Below are 22242 nucleotides of genomic sequence, written 5' to 3'. Positions count from 1 at the left end.
TAAATAATCTATCATAGAACGGTTTGGGTTGGAAGGGACCTTAAAGATCTAATTTTAAGCCCCCTGCCATGGGCAGGGACACCTCCAACCAGCCCAGGTTGCTCAAAGCTCCATCCAGCCTGGCCCTGAACACCTCCAGGGATGGGGAATCCACAGCTTCTCTGGGAAAACAAAAAATCTAACTGAAAATAAAGTCACCCAAGAGCCATTTAAGTAATTCCACTCCCTTTTGCCTTCTTTAGGTTTGTGTATTCCATGTCCTAGATGCAGAGACCAGAGCTTGCTGGAGGAGCCTGCCTATGGCACAAAGATGCTGCCAGTCCTGAAGGGCTCCTGGACACACAGCTCAAGCCACGTGCCACCACAGCATGATAGATTTTGATGTGTTTGTATGTTGTGAGGATGCAGGCCACCCTGCTTCAGCTAATTCAGGCTGGCAGCTGCAGAACAGAGCGTGAACTGCTTTATCTGGCTCCTTTAAGCATGCACGCATAAAACAGGAAAAACACTACTCAAGACTACCTTTTGAGAAAAAAAGCCTGATTTTGTTTTTCCTGAAAATATAAAAAGCATATAAGGGATTTTTACCCTCTTGTGGTGTTTACGAAGGCCTTTCAGAAGGAAGAAAACAACTGGCTGTCCAGGAAAGCAGAAATTTTATACAAAAAGGATGTCAAAACCCCTGACTAGTTAAAAACCTTGCTAATTCTCTAAATCACAGTAACCTGATATGTTGGGCGAAACCACAGCAGGTACATCACTTTCAGGCAGAAACACAGATCTCATCTTGATGTCTCTTGAACAATCAGATAAAGGAGATGGCAGAAGAGGGAAGAAAATTAAATGGTTTAAACTGATGGAGTATGTTTCTGAACAGCTATAAATTAATATAAAGAAAATCCTTAAAGATAGAATTTGAAGAGGAAAAGAAGCGTTTTGACCTTCACTATTTATTTATTTGGTACCACGTACCTTTATACTGTTGTGCAAAGCAAACCCTCTCCCCTCTGGGGTAATCAGGGTTTTTCTCTGCCCCTGAGTCCTGACAAGTCAGCAGGAGTCGGAAACCTGACCTTCAGCAAACCCTTCCCATACACTGGTCCTCTGCCATTCGGGAGCTTCACGAGGGAAAGCCCCGACAGCTTGCACAGGCAGAATTTGCTCACGTACAAAGTGGGAGGTGGAACAGCTGTGGAAGACGGGTTTGTGGCTACCTGAGCGGCACAAGTCAAAAGCAGAGTAAAATGTTTGCTTTCCCAAGCTCACCGGTAATGAGACCTTCATAGTACTGAAGCAGAAAAAGCAAAGCAGACCTATAGGGAGGGAGGAGTCCATGGGAAGGCCGCCCTTCAGCCAGCCTAACAGCAAGCCCAGGAGCCCCAGGAACAACTCTCAGAAGGCTGGGAGGGGTGTGGGGAGATCACTTTGCACCATTTTGTGTTTAAAGACACCTCCAAATGCCTGATTATCCCACGGCCATTTCCCTGAACTCTTCACCTTTGCTATAAAGCATAATCCTGAGCAAAAAAACAAACAAAAAACAACAACACAGAAGCAGCAATTAAACTTCCCTATGGTTCCAGCTCCAATTCATAAATCAGAACTCATCTAGGCCAGGGGAACGAAACTTTAGCGCAGCTAACAAGGTGCAAAACAAGCAGCTTCTCCGTTTATTGTGTTCTACCAACACAGAGTTCAGGTTTTAGCTGTTTTTATTTCTAGGAGTTCCCAAGAGGGCAGGAGATAATTGAAACACAGCCTACTTATCCACACAGTTCTCACACAACCTTAAGTTTTAGCATTTAAGCATTTCACACAAACTTACTCCCCCCTTTCAAGCACCTCTGTAGTCTCAAATAGTGGAAAAAATACCAGGCAAGAAATACAGATATCTACAAAAACATGAGTGCCAGGGCACTGCAGGTACCTCTACCAGCTAGGGCCAGGCTGTCCATGCCTATACTCACCCTGACCTGCTGGCTTGACGTGGGATGAGCCTCACTGCTAAGCATGTGCCTGGGGATGGGGCCCCTGGGCTGAACGGTGTCACTGTCACCTTGCTGGGAGCACAGGACAGGGCCCTCACCAGGGGGGACACTGCCTGGCCACGGTGCCCAGCTCACCTTGCTGCTGCTCCCCAACACACAGCCACGGACAAACCACCTTTTTGGCTTTTACACTGCAGAAAGCCTGAGAACTCATTTAAAGGCGATATCCCAGGGTTGCATTTTTATGCTGTTTAAAGGTCCGTTTCTACAGGCCCATCGCGTATGACCATATCACAGCTCCAAGCCTGGCGTGCCACGCATTTGAAAGGCGTACCGGAATAGGCACGTGGCTTCGTAATCTCCTGATGCAAACAAAACAAACACCACTCACTGCTTCGTGCTCAGGGGAAGCTCGCCAGACCCATTTTGCTCCAGTCAGTGATGCCCGGCCGCCTCTCTCCGCGACGCACTGCTCTCTGACCCTAACACCACACCGAGCCCCAACGCCATGCACAGGTTGCTCCATTGCAGGGTCTGCTTTGGCATCCTGAGCTCCATTTTACAATCTGCAAAGCTAAGACAAAGCTAACCTGACCAAAATTCATCCGCGTGGAGTCAAGGAGAGGAAGCACAGCAGGCCAGAGCTTCGCCTCATCGTTTCATGCCTTGAACTAGGCCCTTCGATGCCCAAAACAAGGCACAGTTCGTTAAAACGGGCAAAATGACAGTAGCTCAGACCATTTTGCAGCCAATTTCTAATGGGTTTTAAAACCCTTGATGTCAAAGCAAGTATTTACCTAAAACTACATGCTTTTTTCACTCCCCCAACTTTTTTTTTTTTTAATGTATTTAAGTCAGGAATATTAATCAGCATTCTGTCCACTGCACGGGAGGGTGGGGAGGTGTTCAGCTCCGAAGGTATAATCAAGGGCTCAGATAGGCTTAGCAGTTTTAAAGCGAGACATCTGTAATAAAAGCAATCACAGTCAACAAACTGCTAAGAAGAGCAGTAATGGGATTATCTGTCAACACAAACAAAAGGATAAATACAAGCAAAACCATCAGTCCCTGGAACCTAATTCTTGGGTGCTTAATCTGAGACTACGGCAGGGAGAACCTGCGGATGCAGGGAAAAGTTATTGATTGTCAAATTCTTGCTTTAAACAAAGTATTTGTTTATGGTCTAGTCTGACTGCCGGGTGACGTATGTGGCAGCAGGTGACTTCACGACAGATGCCAAAGGGAGGGCGCCGTCCCCACGCAGTGCCAGCAGCACCCTGCCCGTGCCCGCAGGGACACCTCTCTGCCTCCACGCTGCAGCGGCAGCAGGAAAAGCCCCCAGCTCACAATGCAGCCCCCAGCTCCCAATGCAGCCGGAGCCAAACACGCAGTTGCATTCAAATCCCCCTTTAATTCTGCCAGCTTTCCTTGCGCGAGCAAGGCCAAAGCCAAAACCCTCTCCTAAGGGGCTCTGATGCCTGTCCGTGCCTCGTGTAATGGAAGAACTGGATGTTCCTACCCCAGTTCTGTCCCAGCATACCAGAAACCCCAGGGTAGGGTCTGGAGGATCCCCCAGCTCCTACATAAGGACCTGGGCCCCCGTTCTCCCCTTCGCCTGCAGCCCACCACAGTCCCTCCCCGCAGGATGCCAGCAGCCGTGGGCTCCCCAAGCGGCACAGGCGGCTCCGCGCCCGTTTCCCCACGCAAAGGAGCCTCAGCACATGCCCGAGGTTTTCTGCAAACGGCACAGCTATCCACCTAATGCTTACTTAATGGAAGTGTTTTCAGAAAAACACTACAAGAATTTTCAAATAGAAACAATTAGCATTCACGGTAATTTGCATCTACTTTTCCCCATTTCTAAAGCAGCGCGCTCTGCTTTAATATTAACCCCTGCTTGTTCATCAAAGCCCAGTGCAGGGGAGTTAGCCACACAACTCCCATTAGAGACCACAGGAGCAATTAAATTCAATGGTGAAAAGATTACACTGTGAGGCAGGGAACTTGGGGGTAGTATCCTTTGTTTTTACGTGTCCCGCGTACCCGCAAAATGAGCGCCTTTCATCACGCCGCAGCTATTTTCGCCAGCGCTCTTTATTTTCTAATCCATTCTCCTATGCATCCACAAATCTCAGCAAGGGACCATTACTCGGGGTTGTAAGTAAAGCACTCCCCGCATCACTCCCCCTCACCTGAGGTGCTCTGAACGCCGTGCTACAGGCTGGGAGCAGAGGAGCTGAGCTGCTCCGGAGGCTGAAAGCAGCCTGGTGCCCCTGGGCTGGGGAGGGAAAGGTTTTGCTAAGCCTGAAACATCAAGGCACACGTGTTCCCAAGGCCAGCTCTCTTCCAAATGCTTACAGCTGAGAAACCACGCTGAATACCTTTAGCTGGAGACTCTGGGGTTTCCAAAACTGTGAGACTGCCTTGGGGATGCTGTGGGACAGAGGACCATGAGCACCTCGCTGTGCGCAGGGTCCCTCCGGAGAAACACCAGGCCACGTAGTTGCGAGGTGGCTGGTGGTCCAAGCCCGTCGGCCCCCGGGTAGGCAGCGTTTGTTGTGCCTACAGCCTGGAGAAAAAGGTGAGTGGATGAGGAGAGGAAGCAGAGCGCAATTCCCACGGAACACGGCTGTGTTTGCAGAGGTGCCCAGGAGAGTTACAGCTCAATCAACACGAGATGAGCATACTCTATGAGGCAGAGAAGAAAGGGAACGGCTTCTTATTAAAACGCAGCATCTTTTTGCTGTCTAGCACCGAGCTCCACAAGATAGGGCTTTTTTTTTTTTTTTTTCCTCGCTTTTCCAAAACCCTAAAGGATTCCGTGGAAAAAAAAAAAGTCCAAGTTTAAAGGCTCCACATCTGACGGCAGCGAGGCAGAGACCAGTGGCGTAACGCAGTGCCGTCCCCTGTGTACGCGCACCGCTGCTCAGTCTTTAAGAGATCACACACTGCTTTTCCTGCAGGACCCCTGCCTCCTTCGGCTGCCTGGTTTGATGGCAAGCAGCAAGGGACACAAAACAAACGGGAAAAGCCTTGTCAGGCTCTGTCTGATCTGGCACCAAGTTCCAGCGGCAGCGCCGGCAGGGCAGATCGCAACCGGCGCTCGTGCGACTGAACCGCCTGAGTTTTGTCAACAAGATGGCTGGTGTGCAGCGAGAGGCAGGAAGACGAGGAGGACCTGGATCCTTCCCACCATCTTCTGGATTCCTCCCGAGGAGCTCAGTGCCCGGGTGGGACCGCCGAGCCATTTCCCCAACACTATCCAAGTGGACCCGAACAAAAGCACGCCGAGGCACGCTACCCGGCTGAAGGATTTCTGAGAGATTCTCTTCGCAAGGCGTGTTGCGTTGATGTGGGTGTTGAAGGGCTTTTTGGGAAGGAAGGCTTTTGGTTTTTAAGGCTGGAGGAGCCCAGATAGCACGACACGGCTGTGTCAGCACCTGCTGAACGGGGCAAATGCAACAGATCCGAGCGGGCGATGAACACCTTGCAGGGCTGTGGCCGGCAGGCTGAACGCCCCCCTGTGCTTTCTGCTCCCTGAGATGGTTTCAGAGGCTGCAGGCACGCAGCAGCTCCAGCGAGCTCAAACTAAGGAAGTGTGCGGAAGGGAAAGGCTGTGTGTGTGTGTGTGTGTGTGTGTGTGTGTGTGATCGCCCCCCGAGCAGCTCGCCACGGGAGCTGGACGCACAGCCACGCGTGCGCTCCTGCTGCAGAGGAGCCTGCCGAGCACGAGCACGCCCGGCGTATTTTGACTCCTTCCTCCACGCAGGACTAAGCACATCTACAGAGAAACCTCAGAAAGAGGTGAAAATAAATATCACGCTTGGCTCTGCTTGGTGTAAGTCGCATCCTGTACAGCTACTACAGCACCGGAGCGATGAGGATGCTCACTGCGTCTCTGCTTTCCACAGACACAAAGCTCAGAATAAAGTTACCCTCTGAAAGCCGCACTGCTCACTCCTTTTTTTTTTCCTGTGAGCTCAATTAAAGATCTTCTCAACCTGCCTCCATACAAAATTCAGTAGCCTGTAGGACTTTGAAATGCATTATAACCTGGCGTGGAACAGCCACTGGATCATTAATACTCGACTTCAATCTAAATGTTTAAAAGCTATGCAAGCATTTAAAATGCAGTCTGCCTCTGCCCCTTTGGATCACGCACTGCACAGCGCCGTGTCCCCGAGGCGTGGAGCTGCCCCCAGCACACATGGCACCAGCTGGGACAGGGCAAAGGGACACTGCTGAACCCACCCAGAGGACTGCCAGGGCCAGGGTGGGCTCCAGCAGGACGTTCAGAAGGGCAGGGGATTTTTAAGAAGAGAAAACCATTGCTGCCCACATTGGAAATTAGCTTCCACCCTTACAAGTGCCCTTCTCTGCCGGGCGCAATGCTGGTGGCACTCCTCACATGAGGAGCTAGCGTGGTCCCAGAGGACATAAAGGCAGCAGAGAGCCTGCTCTCACCTGCAGATACAACACGGGTCATCCCCAGCTTGCCTCTCGTCCCCCAATCTCCCTACACACGCACGCTGAAAGCTGTTGCCAACCTCATCGCAGACCGCACGCAGCCAGAGCCATTTTCCCAACTCCAAAGTTTTCCGGACAGGAGGATCCCACGCAGCTGGAGCACTTTGAAAGGCGTTTTTCAAACAACAGCTTATCCTCGGGACATCCCTTTAATTAACGCACAAATCGTTGTCCCTGGCTGGGGAACCCAACCCAGGCGGCGGGACAGGTCCAGCACCACGAAAACTGAGCAGAACAGAGGAAAGAATCCCAGCTGGGTGTCTTACACAGGTGGGAGCACCTGAAGACCAGGAACCCCCAGAGCAGCCTTGCATGCAAAAAGCAGTTTAGAGTCCTCATCAAAATAGCTTGGAGTCTGGGCAGGGAGAAGAGGCAGTGAGCTAACCCTGAGAGCCCCTCCGGCAAGCTGGCCACAAGTTGGCAGGGCGCGTTTTATCGAGGGGCGCAAGCTGCTCGATCAGAAAAGATTGTATTGGAGAAGTGCACCCTGCTGAATGCAACCCAGGCCTTCTGAGAAAATCTCCAGCCCCACCAGAAATCAAGCCCTGATCTCCAAGGTCATGTATTTTCTGCCCCGAGCCGATGCCCAACACGGGGAGATCTCCTGGAGGTCGTTTCTCCGAGCTCACAATCACGCTTCGCCCTCCCTGTGAGGGGAAGGAAGCCAACCCCACGTTCAGCCTGCATCCCAAAACACCGCTTTCCTCCTACAAACCCGTGGGGATGGTGAATTCCTGGGGCCAGGTCTGTCCCAGCTGCACCGGCGCCGCGCTGACGGTTGAGACGAGGACACTGCCAGAGCCCGCACGGCTGCGGCGTGCAGCCTGCTATTTGGAAAGCTGTCCGCCCCCTGAGGAACAGGCTGTGGGCTGGATTAACTGTGCAAACGACGAAGTCGGGACTCGGCTCTGCCTTCACAAAGGTCTCGGCAAGGTAAGCGGAGGCCCCGAAGAGTTTGGGGTTTACCTGTCCGGGGGCGGGAGGTGGGACGGTGCTGGCTGCTGATGCGGGAGGGCAGCGGTCTCGTTTCCAGGATCCCGACCAGAAGCGCCACAGCAGCCAAGATCTGTGCTAATTTCGTAAGTACCGACTGGAAGAAAACAACAGGGCGGTTTGTAAAGGTCAAAGCCTGCTCAATCGGACATTTTGCACGGGTGGAAGCGAGCTCTGCGACACCGCCACCAACAGAAGAGCGCCAGCGACGTGCACCAGCAGGAGCAGGACTTCAGCACCCCAGGCGAAAAGGAAAAATGCGACTCTGCGACCTGCATGGTTTAGGGAATGCGTTCTCTAAAGCAACGTCTATATTTGCACAAGTCACTTCTTTTTAAAAACCCATTGTTTCGAGAAATCACCTGAAAACATATTCTAGATTTCCAATATTGTACCTGCAACAATGGCAAATAAAGGCTTTGGCAAGAATATGCGCCCCAAACATCGCCTCTGAGATTGGTTGAAGTCCTTTACTCCACTAACGCTGTCATGCTGAGAAAATGATCTTTTGTCTATTACCGGTACGTAGCTATTAAGCATTTTAGCGTGGAAGTACAACATTTTTCTTTAGTCTGCAGCTCAGCTTAGGCAGAAAATACAGTGTGAGGAGGGAAAAAATAAAATAAAATAAAAAAATCAGCGTTTAAGCTTGGATAGGAAGTTCAAAAAAAAAATACAATCAGCAATGAAACAGTGTTTGAACTGCTGAAAGAGAGGGAATTAAAAAGGGTTTAAGCAGGAGCACAAACGGCCACCCCACTCCAAAACCGACGAGGACGCCGCCTCTACAGCACGTACCTCGGGTCGCTCGCTGAGTCCAAGTGCATGTGGCACACAAGAAACAAGAACTTGCCCCAGCAATCCCCACCCCTGGGGATGCTGCTGAAGTCGTAAGGACCAAAGTATGGATTTCTTGATTTGCAAATTGTCCTCGTCAAGCAGAACTCTGGGCTTGTTTTTCTTTAAAAAAATAATTAAAGACCAAAACTTGAAGAATCTGAACGAAGATAGTTCAAGTGGACACCCAGCCACAGCAATGCTCAGCAGGCAGAACAGGGGAGGGAAAAAGGAAAGAAGGAGGAGCCAGAGACGTCCTTCCCTTTACTATTCTGAGGTGTAAAGACTTCTCCATCATGACAGATTTTTTTAAGAAGCTATCACACATTCATAACACTAATTGATTTTCATAGAGAAGAGAGCAGATGAGGTCTCTTTGGGAACTGCCTGCTACGTTTCTGCTTGAAAGGAGATCACTGCTGGTGTGCCTCGGCTCCTTCATAAAAAATTTAATTAACAATATCTCCAAGAAGGAAACCACAGTTAGGTCTCCAGCTATCGTGTGACGACCAGCGCTCCGGCGCACCGTGGCAAATTAAGCCTGAGCAAACGATACCTGTCGCACGTCGAGCAGGCGGCACGGTCTCGTCTGGGCTGATTCTTGGAGAGGAGCAGGGCTGCGATGGGATGCAGGGATGTGAGGGGATGCAGGGACAGGCACGAAGGGACCGTGGGACGCCTGCATGCAGGCTGTGCTCCTAGCTGCCCCTTGCCGTGGCTACACATTTATCTGGTGGCGATGTCAGAAGGCAAGAGCCTAGCAAGCCGTGATTCCAGTCGGTGATCTTCACAGGAATCGCACTTTGGGAGGAGCAGAAGCTGTGTGCATGAGCCCTGTGCTCGGGGATGCAGGGCATGGCTCCAGGCATCCGTGGGAGCAGCAAGGCGCCGCGTGCTGGTCCGGGAGCCCAGCGAGGAAAGGAGAGAGGCGACTGCTCTTCCCCGCATCCCAGCGGCCGCCCTTACGGCCTTCCCCTCGAGGAGTGCTCGTCCCTCGGGCAAGCTGGAAGCAGCTGGGGAGAGCTGAAAGCAGAAGAGGTCCGAGGCCCCGAACAGATCTCCAAAGTCACCCAGGTACCATCCACGCTCTGTTCACAGCGCCTGTTCTGGTACCCTTTAAAACCCTTTACCATTGCAGACACGATACCAATATGCTTGATTTACTGCCTATAAGGTCAAAATCGAGGCTGTTCATCACCACCATTACCCAGTGGAAATGAGGCGAGTGCCGGGGATCATCGGTGGACCCCAGCGAGCAGCAGGAGCCCCCGCCACGTGGAGGTGGCACCACAAGTGCAGAACAAGCTTCCGAAAAGCCCCGCGTCCTGCAGCCTCAGAGGCACGAGCAAGGCGCTCAGGAACGTTTTGTTACTTCACGCAGCAATGTCAATGTATTTTTTTTTATTTTATTTTTTTTGTTTAGCAGTGTTGAGGCTGGAGCCCGAGATGACGCTCTCCAGCCTCGGTGCTGAATCGAGCTGTAACAACTGCTTTGATTCACCTCGGAGGAAGCTGCATTTCACTCCTGGGTAAATTTATCCTTAAGAATGAGCTGCAGACTCCAGCTATGTTCAAGCTCTTCTGAAAGGAAGGCCGGGGGAGGGAAAGAACATTACAAATCTACTAACCATCTACCTATCTCATCTCCGAGACAGCTGGCAGCATTAGCTTTTTCTTCAGTAGTTGAAAAAAAAAAAAAAAAAAAAAAAAAAAAAAAAGGGAAAAAAGAAAAAAGCTCTAATGGGATGCAAGCAGAACTATCATTATATGTTAACATAAACACCACGGCTCTATGCGAAAAGCCCTGTCAAACCAGCAGCCTGGATGAGCCGAGCTACTGAGGCTCTGCCATCACCAGCAAAGGGACAATGCCACCACCAGCGAGTGCCACCACTGTCCCACTGCTGGCAGGAGACCGGACCGATGTGCACCAGAGCCGTGTTTTTGGATCGAGGAACCTGTCACAGGCTCAGATGTGAAAAAATCCCCCAGGTCCCCACGTTTCGGGAATAGGAACGTGCCGTCTGGGAATAGCAAGTGCTTACCCACCTTTGCAGAAATGAACAGAATGAAGAAAAGATGACAAAAAGTCATTCCAGATTTGAAAGTTAGATCAAGGTGGTTTGGGCAGGAAGGTCAGAAACACAACAAATCTGGTCTGTAAGCCCTGTGACAGACACCCCGTCAGTGCCATACCCAGCCACGTTCGTTGCTGTTTCCGCAGGAAGCCGAACTCGCTGTCCTGGTGCTGCAGGTCTGTTCAGCCTGCATACAGCACTGAGAAACCAACCCCCTGCACCTATTTTGGCATCTATGTATGCTGCTTTCCAAAGCAAACAATTGTTAATAATACACGGGGTTTATGGCTTGTACAAAAACTGAACGAGATTTTGCCTTGCGGACGCTGACCACTGATCCCTTGTGTGTCTGCAGGTTGGGGGGCACCAAGAAGCGACTTCATCCAAATAAACCAAAACACCACAAACCAGAACATGTCTACTGACTATTTTCAAGGTACAGGAACATTTTTAAAAATATATATCGTGCAGATTGCATGCCAGCTTATGTGCAACAGGCTTTAATTTCACCATTTTCATGCAATTGACGGTGTCTTGGTGATTTATTTATTTTTTTTAAACAAACACAAACTTGAAAATTCCTGTATTTTAGTCCTTAAAAAATTGAGCTCTACCTAACAAGCAGCTGTAGCAACTATTTCTCTGCCTTTATTTATTAAGCAGAGCTGTCCACTGGTAAGTAAGATATGCAGATCCAACGTAAAATATTTATGCTTGGTGCAATACATCCAAGAATAAAAATCAGCAACGGGCTGGGAAACCTTACTTTGGGAGGTACAGCAATGGCAGAGGTTAGCAAGGAAAATACTGCTCCGACAGGTAGCACTAACGAGGAAGGGCTAAAAAAATCCCCCACTGCATGCAGAAAGGTCAGAGTCTGGCCTGCAAATAATCCAGAGTTTGAGGGGTTTGTCATTTAAACCGCATGCAAAAGCTTAGCGAAGATAAAATCATGTCATCCCCAAAAGGCCACCTGGCCAATATTTAGAGGTGGTAGGAAGTATTTTCCCTCTGTCTCGCTCCGAGAAAAGGAAGGAAATAGATAATACAAACCAATGAAACAAACAAATAACAAAAACCCCACAACCACACACGCAAAACAAACCAGGAAAAAAAAAATAATCAAAAAACCAACCACAACACTGCTGGGGGGAAGAACCATATGTTTTCCTGCAATGCTAAGGGATGGAAATCCGTCGATTAAAGAGTTAAGAGACGCTCTAAAAGTAACTCACCCTGATATGCTGAGAATTTGCCGGGATCTCACCGAGAAAGGGTGCTTCTTGCACACCATATGTTCTGCAAACGCTTGTAACAACACAGAGGGGAGCCGGGGATGGAAATCCACCTTGGCTGCTGAGCTTCCCTGCTTCCTCCAAAACAAGAGCGGCCAGCGGACAAAAACGGTGCCGGGAGGCTTCAAGACCCCGCAAAGCCCCCCGAGGAGGGCAGCATGGGCTGAGGTGGAAGCAGCAGGAGGGAGAGGACCTCAGCAGGAAGGGCTGGGGTGCTCCCACCCAACCCACCTGCCCCAGCTCCTGGGGCCTCCCAAAGGTCCTTGGTCATCTAAGAGCTGACCTGAAGATACTGCCGGGCTCTCTTCGTTGGGTTGGGTTGGGTTGGGTTGAGTTGGGTTGGGCTGAGTTGTCTTCTCTCCCCCTTGCAACCAACCTCAGATGAAATGCTGATGAAGACACGGCGGACGGACTTCTACTACACCAAAAAGTCAAGGCAAATCTAGAAATGCCTGCGGGTGCTGGCGTAAAATGCCCGACCACCCCAGGCATCTCTCCCCCCACTAATACCAGCAAACACCTAACTCCACCCAGGTGTCAGCACAGCACAGAGACATCTCCAACACCACTAAGCTCCACAAAACGGCCTGTTCCAGACCAGCCAAGTGGATTTTGGGGTATGCAACATTCATAACACTACTTCTTGTCCCCCATGCTTTTCTGCAAGAGAGACCTCCCTTGCCACTGAGCTCATAAATGCACTGACCAAGACAGCTGGAGCACCAGAAGAGAAGGAAAGCACTGACCAGGATCAGCACGTACCGCATCACGCGGCCGAGCCCTCCTGAACCTCTCCTCAAGTCACTGCATCAGGAGTTCATTATCGATGAAAACCACACAGTGAACGCAATCATTTAATTTTATTGTTTATGCTGCATGACAGTATCTGGATGAGACTGTAAACCTAAAAGGCAAATTGCCTTCTTAAAATCTGTTAGAATTTAAGGGACTTAGAAGTTCATTTACATACCTTGTCTGTCCCAGTTTCCCCGTAAGAATTTAGAAATAATACTTCTAAATAATACTTTTTCCAATATAAAACCTTTGTTCTCTGCTGTGGCTATGTGGAAAAAAAATCCATACAAAATAGGAAAAACTCTCTGAATGTATAAATACAGATATCTTCGCAAAAATAGCCTGGAAAAATACAGGAACTCTGATGATCTTTTCTCAGTATTGCTTATTTTAAATGCTACTCGCAACACCGGGAGGTAAAAAAGCGTTCTTACAAACAACAAATTTTGAAGGTGATGACATTCCTTTGCAAACACGAGCTGCTGCCAACAACTAGCCACATATTTTTTTCTTCCTCTTCACCATACCTACATTTTTAAGGAACACTCCTTTTAATTAGAGCCAGAACTCATGAAATGGGAGGCCACAGGACCGCATCCTAAAAACCACGTGCGCAGTAGATAAATGCTGCCTTTCTTGCTGACCAGACAGCCGATCCTTTCACTGTCTAAAAACCAAACAAAACACCTGACCCCACAAAGCCCAAACCAAATCCTTCTGCCTGGTCTCCCTCAGCATCCAGAAAGCAAGGTGGGCAGGAGGGGAGCACGATGAACTCCGGTCTCCTGCAGTACGGCTCAGCTAGAGCAACTGGATGCCCACGCTGAAATCATTAGCTGAAATTAGTTACCACTGGCATTTAAAACATTTTTAGTTAACTTGAGATGCAAAGACTCTGTAATGCATTTCTCACAGAGGTATACAAAAATACGGAAAACGTGAAAGCAAACATCCACTTGAATGTCAAAATGTTCGTTCCAGGATGCTCAAAGTGCTTTTCATGCTAAGTTATCACCTACAAACATAGGCAATATGACATTGGAGAGGTGAAACAGCTTGGGGGTAGGAAGAGGCTGGTTACTTAAAACTGGGCTCGTCTTTCCTTCCCAAATTTGATACTTTACATTTTTCGAGCTAACGTATCCTTTGAGATGAGCCTCTGAAGCTAACGTCTCACTCTGCCATACATTCAGTACAAAATGAATTAAGAGATTAGTGCACGCGCTGAAGGTCATATAAATATCTAAAAGACTGGAAACAATTTTATACTGGAAAAAAAAAAAAAAAAGAAAAAAAGAAAGATTAAACCTAAAAGAACACGAGCATGCCACTCGAATGTTGCTGCCAAAGAGTGACCCAGCCCCGCCACCCAAGAGCTACGTTAGTTTAGGATTGAATTTAGGATCCTGTGCCCTGCCAAATACCCATCACAACCTCAACATCATCATCAAGCGCCGCAGAGCAGCACGATGAGAAGGTTCCTTTGAACTCTCAGCCTCAAACCGCCCGTGTGTGCCCAAGCACAGAGCGCCAGGGATGGGAAGTTTGGAAGCTGGAGCGCTGCAGAGCGAGCCCAGCCGGTCCCATGTGGCGTGCGAAGCAATCCCCTTGGAGGCGAGGGAGGGCAGCCTAAAAACGTCCCCCCCAGCGCCGCCCCGCGCGTGGTGGAGACAAAGCTGGTGGCCACTGAATGCCAGCACGCAGACCGTTACGGCGAGATAATGCATGCACACAGCATGCACTCCGCACTCGAACTGTTTATCAGATTGTAACAGCACTGCGGCATCCAGGAGCGTGGATGTGCTGTTTTGTTCACATTTTAATGTGCCATCTTGCAGTAGATGCTTGCACAGCAGAGTAAATACAGTCTCTATATATACCCTGTGTGGGCGTCAGGGGTTATTTCTGACTGTCTTCATTACACTTCATTGCCAATTTAAATGCAAAAAAAATAAAAACCTCAACAATTCTCGGAGTGATTTCAGGCCGGTTTTTTTAATCATTTCCAGGACCTTTTCATTATGCAATTTCAAATTCTTATCAAAAGCTCTTCCTCTTACAAAGTTATCCTTGATGCAAGTCAAGCAAACCAGACGCGCTAAACCTTCTCCCCCTTCCTCCTTTGTTAATAAACACACATGAATAACATTCGCGATGTTTAGCCTCAAGAACAGTTTAATAATAATGCCGCATCTTGCTTTATATGGAGGGAGCTACAAAAGGAAACTCAGAGGCTTAATAGGTACAAATACTGCGCTTCAGTTGCGATAAATAAATAGTGCTGAACTGTAGAAACGTACCGACAGCAGCGATCTGAAAGATGTGGGTTCTGGTAACCCTCAAGCTAAAGCCGATTAGGTTTTGTTACATAGGTCCTTTGTGTATTTTTGTGCTGCTATACCAGTTAAATTGACCTCTACAGGAGCAGGCGCTGCCTTCATTGTTTAATGGCTTCACGTTTTAAACCTAACTACGGATACTCAGACGTAAAAAAATAAGACCGGTCCCCCTCCAGCCCTGCACACGCGCCGTGCCTACCTGTGCACCGAGAGCAGCTCCTCTACAGCAGCACCAGGATGAGGATGAGCCCAGCAAACAGGCCCCTGGCCTGCCACCAAAGACAGCCTCAAAGGCGGAGAGATGGATGGATGGATGGATGGATGGATGGATGGATGGAAGCACTGGGTGTGAGATCTGCTTGTGTGAAGACGCCCGTATTTGCAGAGCGCTGCCTGACCGTAGGGAAATGCCGTGAAGGAGCCGAAGGGAAGTTTTAGCCAAGTTCCAGGCATGTATGTTTTTTCCCGGAGCTCCTAGGAAGCAGGATTAGTCAGTTTGGCTACAGGCCATAAAGCATAATTACTTCTGTGAAATATGTTTAAATATGTAAGTGCAGTTGCTAATAGGGGAGCCCAGCACCACCGCTACGACGGGATTCCATGGAGCAGCAGCTCAGGCACGGGCACAAAGCTGAAGATCGCTCCCAAAGGAATCGCCTTCTCTTCACAAAGGGACATCAAGAAATGAAACACAGGCGGGCACCGACAAGGAAGGAGGGCAAAACGGTGTGGTTTTGGAACACGTGGTGTATCAGAAGAGATAGTTTGGGTGCTGCAATGAGAAACGTGGCAGGGATCTGTTCATGCAACAGCCCGAGCCCTTCCTCCAGGAGAGCCGGCAGCCAGCGGAAGGCAAACTTCCACTGGAGACATGAGAAAGCCGGAGCTGCAACCCCTGGAAAACTTGGGAGACACTGCTGAGCAGTAACAAGCCTTCAAGATATTAAAATAAAAGAATGGTGCATTAAGCGATGTGGTAAATGCAATTTGTCATTTAGCACTGTGAATCTATGGATTTTAATGACAGGGTCTCATTTACATTTAACAATCAGTGTACTAGAACATTTCTTGGGAACTGGGGATATTTTCTTGTCTCAGTAGGAATATATAGAAATTTCTTCTTGATTAACAATGGAGTAGAGGAGTTCTGCCCTGAAACCTTAGGCCCTTGGTTTCTCTCAAGCTGGATGAATATCAACATACCAAAGCGCAATCCTGAAAAGGAAAGCTCTCAAAAATTCAGCTGTTTGTAATAATTACGTATTTAACAATTCTTCTGCAAGAATACTATTATAAGCCACCTTACATTTTATTGTTCATTTCTACTACACATCTGCTTTAAAAAAAAAAAACACAGAGCATTAACAACATATCTTGTTCTAAATGGTACGTTTTGGATGTGACTTTGAAATGCACTTACAGCAACTTAGGAGCATAAATCCCACTGATACTCAATGGTATTTGTGCCCTTAATGCCTGTAGCCATTACTGAAAATCTCATTCTTTCCCAGAGCTTTGGAATTATTCCAGAGGTCATGCTCATAGAAAGAAATGGCAAGTGTCAGAAGGTATTTGATATTTTCCAGCAGTGCTATGCAGCTTTAGGACCACAATCAGGAATACTAAAGTCGTGTATTTAAAACCATAATGGGGAGTTTAGGAAGAAGGGAAAGACTCGAGTCAAATTGAGCCAGTAAATTTGGGGATACGGTTAAATCTTTGTTGCATACAAGCTGGCAAAAATGGGATTCCTTTAATTCTCCTGGCTCCTGGGGCTAGCTGCATTTCCCAGGGACACCACCACCAGCTCTGGCACCTACGCACCCAAAACATCTCCCACTCGGATGAGAACAACCAGCACTTCAGGCTTTAGTTAAGGCTGAACTAAACAGTTTAACTAGACCAAAGGAAACGTCTGCTTTTTGGCACATCCTAGCCAGCTTTCCTCAGGCGGAGGAAACCCCAGCACTGCCAACCACCGCCTCCTGCACAGACACTGCTGCCCTCGTCCCCTGGGTGGACGCGCTGGCGTGGATGCGGTTGGCTTCCTCGTCTGCCATCTCAGGTGGGAGAGGAGCAGGTTAACCTCTGAGCAGCCACGGGGAAGCTGGATGAACTGTGTGAGTCTATGCCAGCAGGTGAGCCTTTCTGCTACATTCACTGACCTCCGTGATGCTCATTGCCCTCGCCCCGACGTCCCTGGGAGCTGAGCTCCTGCAGCACCTCTGCAAAAGCGGGCCCCCAGCCTCCTGCTCTCACTCCTACCGTCTGTGAAAAGGGGATTCAGAGATCTGTTAAAGAACCTTGCTAGCACCTAACGGGGCCACAGCCCTGGCTTTTACAGACAACAGGCTGAAAGCTGATGAATAGCAAGAGCGTTTGGCACTGGAGCGGGGTTACGCAGACATTTCAGGTTTCTGTGTTAAATTTCTGCAGGTCACAAAAAGAATTTTTATGCAGCGAAGCACACAGGAGATTGTTCACGGCAGACTTGGAAGTGGTGCTGTTATTTTGTCATTAACAAGAAAAGAGAAGACTAGAAAGTTTCCAGAACACAAAGTAAAACTCACGCTCCCAACATCTGCTTATAAATTGCTTACCATCAAGCTTTGTAGAAAAGCCTTATCGTTTTTATTCCCTCCTCCCCCCTTTCATACCATCACTTTCGGCTTGCCAATTTCATTTCGGGAACATTTGTGCACACTTTCTGGCTTGACTGCCTATTTGCTTGAACGAACGACAAACTCCGGGTGATGTTCAGAGAGCAGGGCCACAAGGCAGGCTATGGTGACGCTGTCCCAAGGCTGTGCCCTGCAGTCCTGCCGGAGCTCTGCGACCTCCCCTGCTCCCCAGCCTGCACGCAGCCACGGCCGGCACCGCGCCAGCTCCCGCGTCCCCGCTCCCCATCACCATCTGCGTGTGGGAGACGGCCGCGGTGCCAGAACGCGGGGGCTACGAGGCAGGGGAAGGCAGAGAGACAGGCAAAATGTGCCCGGGCTTCCCTGCCAGGACGGACCCCGAGCAGACACCCGGGCTGTCCTGGTGATGGAAGAGGTGACCGGGCTGGGCTCACAGGGAGGAAACCGCGACAAGCCTTGGATGATTGCTGCTAGCATCGCTCTGCCCTAAAAGCACCTAAAAAGCCCTAAAGGCCTGTGCAGCACTTGGCTTGCCGGATGCCTGGACCCATTCCACAACCCTCGAGACATCGTCACCACCGAGTGCCCCAGTCTCCAGCCCAGTTTCTTCTTCCAGTCAGCTGCAAACAGCGACAGGCGCGTTCCCCCCGTACCGGCCTCCTGCCGGGAGGGATGGCAAGCAGAAAGGGAGTGCTCCAGCCCTGACGGGGTCCCTTAACCAGGAACCAGGAACCCAGCACGTGCCCTGAAGCCCCACAAACTTGTACATCTCTCAGGACTCAGTTTGCTGCACAGCATTTCCATACGGCCTCGAATCCTCCTCTTACAGCATGTGCCTGGATGTGCCTGAGATGCAGGCTGAGACTCCCCAGAGACTGCACCCGAGTGGCCGAATCAGGGCCTTGAACAGACTCACGGTAAATCCCCTCGCTTAATCCTTAATTAGGTTCTGTCTTTCTAACATCAGGCTTCAATAACCAGCGCAGGAGAAGCTGCAGAAGCAGATGCCAGGCCGCCAAGGACCCCTCCACGCACCCTCACGCCACAAGGCTGCTTTGGCAGCCACATCGCAGTGCCCCGGGGGGACGCAGCCACCCCGGCCTTATGGCAATTACGTGAGCAGAGCCCACAGCACACCCCATAACTACACCAAGCTGCTCACAGCGCCCTTTGCCTCTTGGCTTTCGGTGCTTGCTCCCTGTAGTTGCCTGCAGATGGACAAAACATCCAGCTGGGATGGACGGGAACCGGCAAAGGCTGAAATTTTAACTCAAAATCTCAGCTTTACATAGCAATTTTAAGAACTCTCCCGTCATATTTTGCCTTAGTAAAAGCCAAACAAAATGTCTTAGATGTGAAGAATTTACAACCGCCAAGAACAAAAGCTTTTAGAAAAAAAAGGAAAGAAAGCATTCATCATGTTTTAGGACTAAATCTTCTAGATCATTTAATTACACTACTAAGTACCCTGCAAGTGGCATTTGCTGCTCTGACGGAGCCTGCCAGCAACCCAAGAGGATCTTCAACCCAAGGTGGCCACTCAGTTTGTGACCTGGTCCTGCTCAAGACCACTTCCAAGCCCTCTGTCCTGGTGTCACCGTCCCCACGCCTCCCCCACAGCCACTTGTGGGGGGATGCAGAGCCATGAGACTGCCCGGTGGGTTCTGCAGCACCGGTTAGCGGGCAGTAATTTTGAGCATCCGTGAAGCTGTCTCTACATCCCCACTCTCACCGTAATTAAGACTTGTTGCTGACACCAGTTACTCTCAGCCTGTGAAGGCAAAGGGGAAGATGGAAACGAAACAACCTAGTTTTTTGACGTATTCCAGTAAGAAGCCTGTTTTCTGTTCCTGCAAAATACAAACAAACACTGGATAGCCCTGGATAGCTAAGGCCATCATGTTCTCAAGGTAAACGTGGAAAAAAAGCCCAAAGAAGTAACTCCAGGGTTTTGAAAAGATGTCAAGAATTCGGCAGGAGATTCTGCCAGCCTCGAATGAAAATCCTGAAGATGGTTATTGGAAACACACAGAAACAGCCAACGACAAGAACCAGTGGCTCCTTTTATCCTACTGTCTGTGCCTACACATGAGAAATCATCCACCTAACCCACTTCAAATAGTTCCTCTTTCCTGCACGCGCTGCAGGAAAAACAAAGCTGCCTTTGTAGAGCCGAAGCCCCACACCCCGAGGCCGCAGACCTCGCAAACCCCGTGATACCCGGAGCCTCCTCCTTAACCCAAGTCCCGTCTAAACCAACCAAGGAACCTGCACAAACTAACACGTCCAAAACAACTTTGTTCTATACAACATACCCTGAGTCCAGCAAATACAAATTTAAACCCAAAAAATTACTGATATATAAGACGTTGTGTTTTTTTTTCCCCGAAGCACCGTAAAACCCCAGGCCGCCTGTCAACCAGCATTACCCAACCCAGTCAACGGCTTTCTCTGGTCTGTGCCCCAAAGCCTGGTTCCCATCTCCTCACCCCAAATGCACCGGGGGCAGTGGTGCAGCGTATCCCGAGGTGACATGAAGGCCACCTCCACTCACAGAGGAATGCCGTGTAACCCCACGGGCAGCACGCAGAGGACCAGGGACAGAGGTGTGAGAGCCGACAGCCACGGCCCTCACATCTCCAAGTGGAAATGCGGCGAATAAAACGCTGAGACTCCGAGCTGAATTAATATTCTACCTCAGGTGACTGCAGAGGAGGTTGTGATGGTGGACCCCGAACACCCAATAACCAGATTAAAAAAAAAAAAAAAAAAAAGCACAACCTAACATTTACTAAAGAATACATCACCGTCGTTGTTAATGCTTGTATTTCCACGTGCTTCATTTTTTTGAACTCTCTCCCGACAGGAAGCTGCCTCTCTTTGGTTTTGAGCTAGCGGCATTTGCCAAGCTGCCCTTCCATCCTTCGGCACCGCAGCTCCCCTTCCCCGCAGCCGCTGCTGGAAGAGCTCTGGTTCTCCTTCCCTTCTCACCCTCCCCGACAGACACCCCCTGTCCACGGCCAGACACACGAACCAGCCCAACCCCTCGCCCCCTTCCCAGCAGGAGATGCCCCCAGCCCCCATGTCCGGGTGTTTTTACACCTCCCAGCATTGACAGCGCTCTCCTGGCCCAGTCCCCTCGGCAGATGGAGAGGTGCCCACACCCAGGAGCTTGGCCTGGCAACCCTAAAGCTGCCAACACCGATTCCCCGAGCTGTCCATGGATGCTCACAGCCTTCTCGGGAAGGAAAACCAACGTTTCCAACAAAGCACGGCCTCTCCTCGGCAGGACGCGGCTCTTTGCATATATCTGCTAACGACATCGCTGCGTTTCTCCACCCCCTCCCCGGGTTTCTCCTTTTTGTCAAACTCTCCAGCATTTGTTCTGGAGCTAATTAAGGCCCCTTATCACCATGGCGAGAGGGGGGCAAGGTCTAACAAAACAGCATTAATGAACTGATTGTTTTCACCGGGCACATACGGCACTATAATCCCTAGGACTGGAACATATCTACACTTGGAAAAATAAAAATCAAGTGGAGCAAGTGTTGTTTACATTTCCACAAGAGTTTAACTAGAAGCCCACGTAAAACTGGGTTAATCCACCAGCACCTGAGAACTTATTTTAATGGGAGATTTATGCTGGGTGGGACAGCCAGCTCCATCCTTTTTCCTCCCCTGAGCATATGCGCGAGCCTTGTGTCTGCCACCCGACTCTTCTTCAAAGAGATGAGCTTCCCATAAACTTCATTAGTTAGATGCAGTTTTTATAGGTAATTCAGAACCTCTTCCCACCTTTCTGGGTTATTAAATCTATTAACATCGCAGGATATCATTATGTAAGTACTGCTCACCTCCATTATGCAGCAGAATTAGAAGAGAGCTATCAGAACCCAGTTTGCCGGGTTTCATCTCAGCCTCTGCGTGAACTCAGGCACCAGAAGCAAACTAACCCGCACGGGATGCGGCTTCGATACCAAAGAGAGCGACAAGAAGGCAAGGAGAAGAGGAGGAGACCAAGCCCACAAGGAAGGTAAGGCTCACACGTGTCTCAGGCGAGTGCTGTGAGGAAGGCAGGGGGTTTTCTTGCCCCACACTCCGCCCTCCACTTGTCTCCTCCAGCTCTCCTTTCATTTTCAATCCACCTTCCAGTCGCATCTGAGATTTTTAATACCACCTACAGTCAACCTAGACCAACCCTTGGAAGGATCCCCTCCAAGAAATGTCTAGTTTAAACGCTTGCAGAAACCGTGCTTCATATTTCTACTCCCTCTTAGTTTAGGTTCAACTGGCTCCCCAGATGCTTTTTGAAGAAACTGCTAAAACGGGTCATTTTTTTGACAGGAAACCAGTCCCGGCCAACAGTAATCTTCAGAAAGCTCTCTCCACCTTTTACTGGAATAGAAAGCCTCAGAAGAATAGTGTGAGTCTTTTAATTAAGTATGATAGCTTCTCCATGGCATATAAAAAGGAGGAAAGTTCTGTGTGCAAAACTTTGAAAAATTGCCTCGTTTTTTCAGCACTTCAGGAGTATGCAAACTGAAAGGTGCGGGGTATGCTCACCTCGGTGGCTGCCCCAAAAGGCTTCGGCTGATGCTGCATTGGAGCCGTGTGTCCCTAAGGGGGATGCCAGTGGCCACCGCCCCGCCTCAGTAACAGAGGGAGGGAAGGGCAGCATCTCTTTTCCCTAAATTTCCTCTCACGGCCCCAGGCCCACCCCTCCTGCCAGCCCGTTTGCTTCTCAGCTTTCT

Source organism: Netta rufina (genome assembly GCF_964035555.1).
Source record: "Netta rufina genome assembly, chromosome: 12".
Lineage (NCBI taxonomy): Eukaryota > Metazoa > Chordata > Aves > Anseriformes > Anatidae > Netta > Netta rufina.
This window is presented reverse-complemented; position numbering follows the sequence as displayed.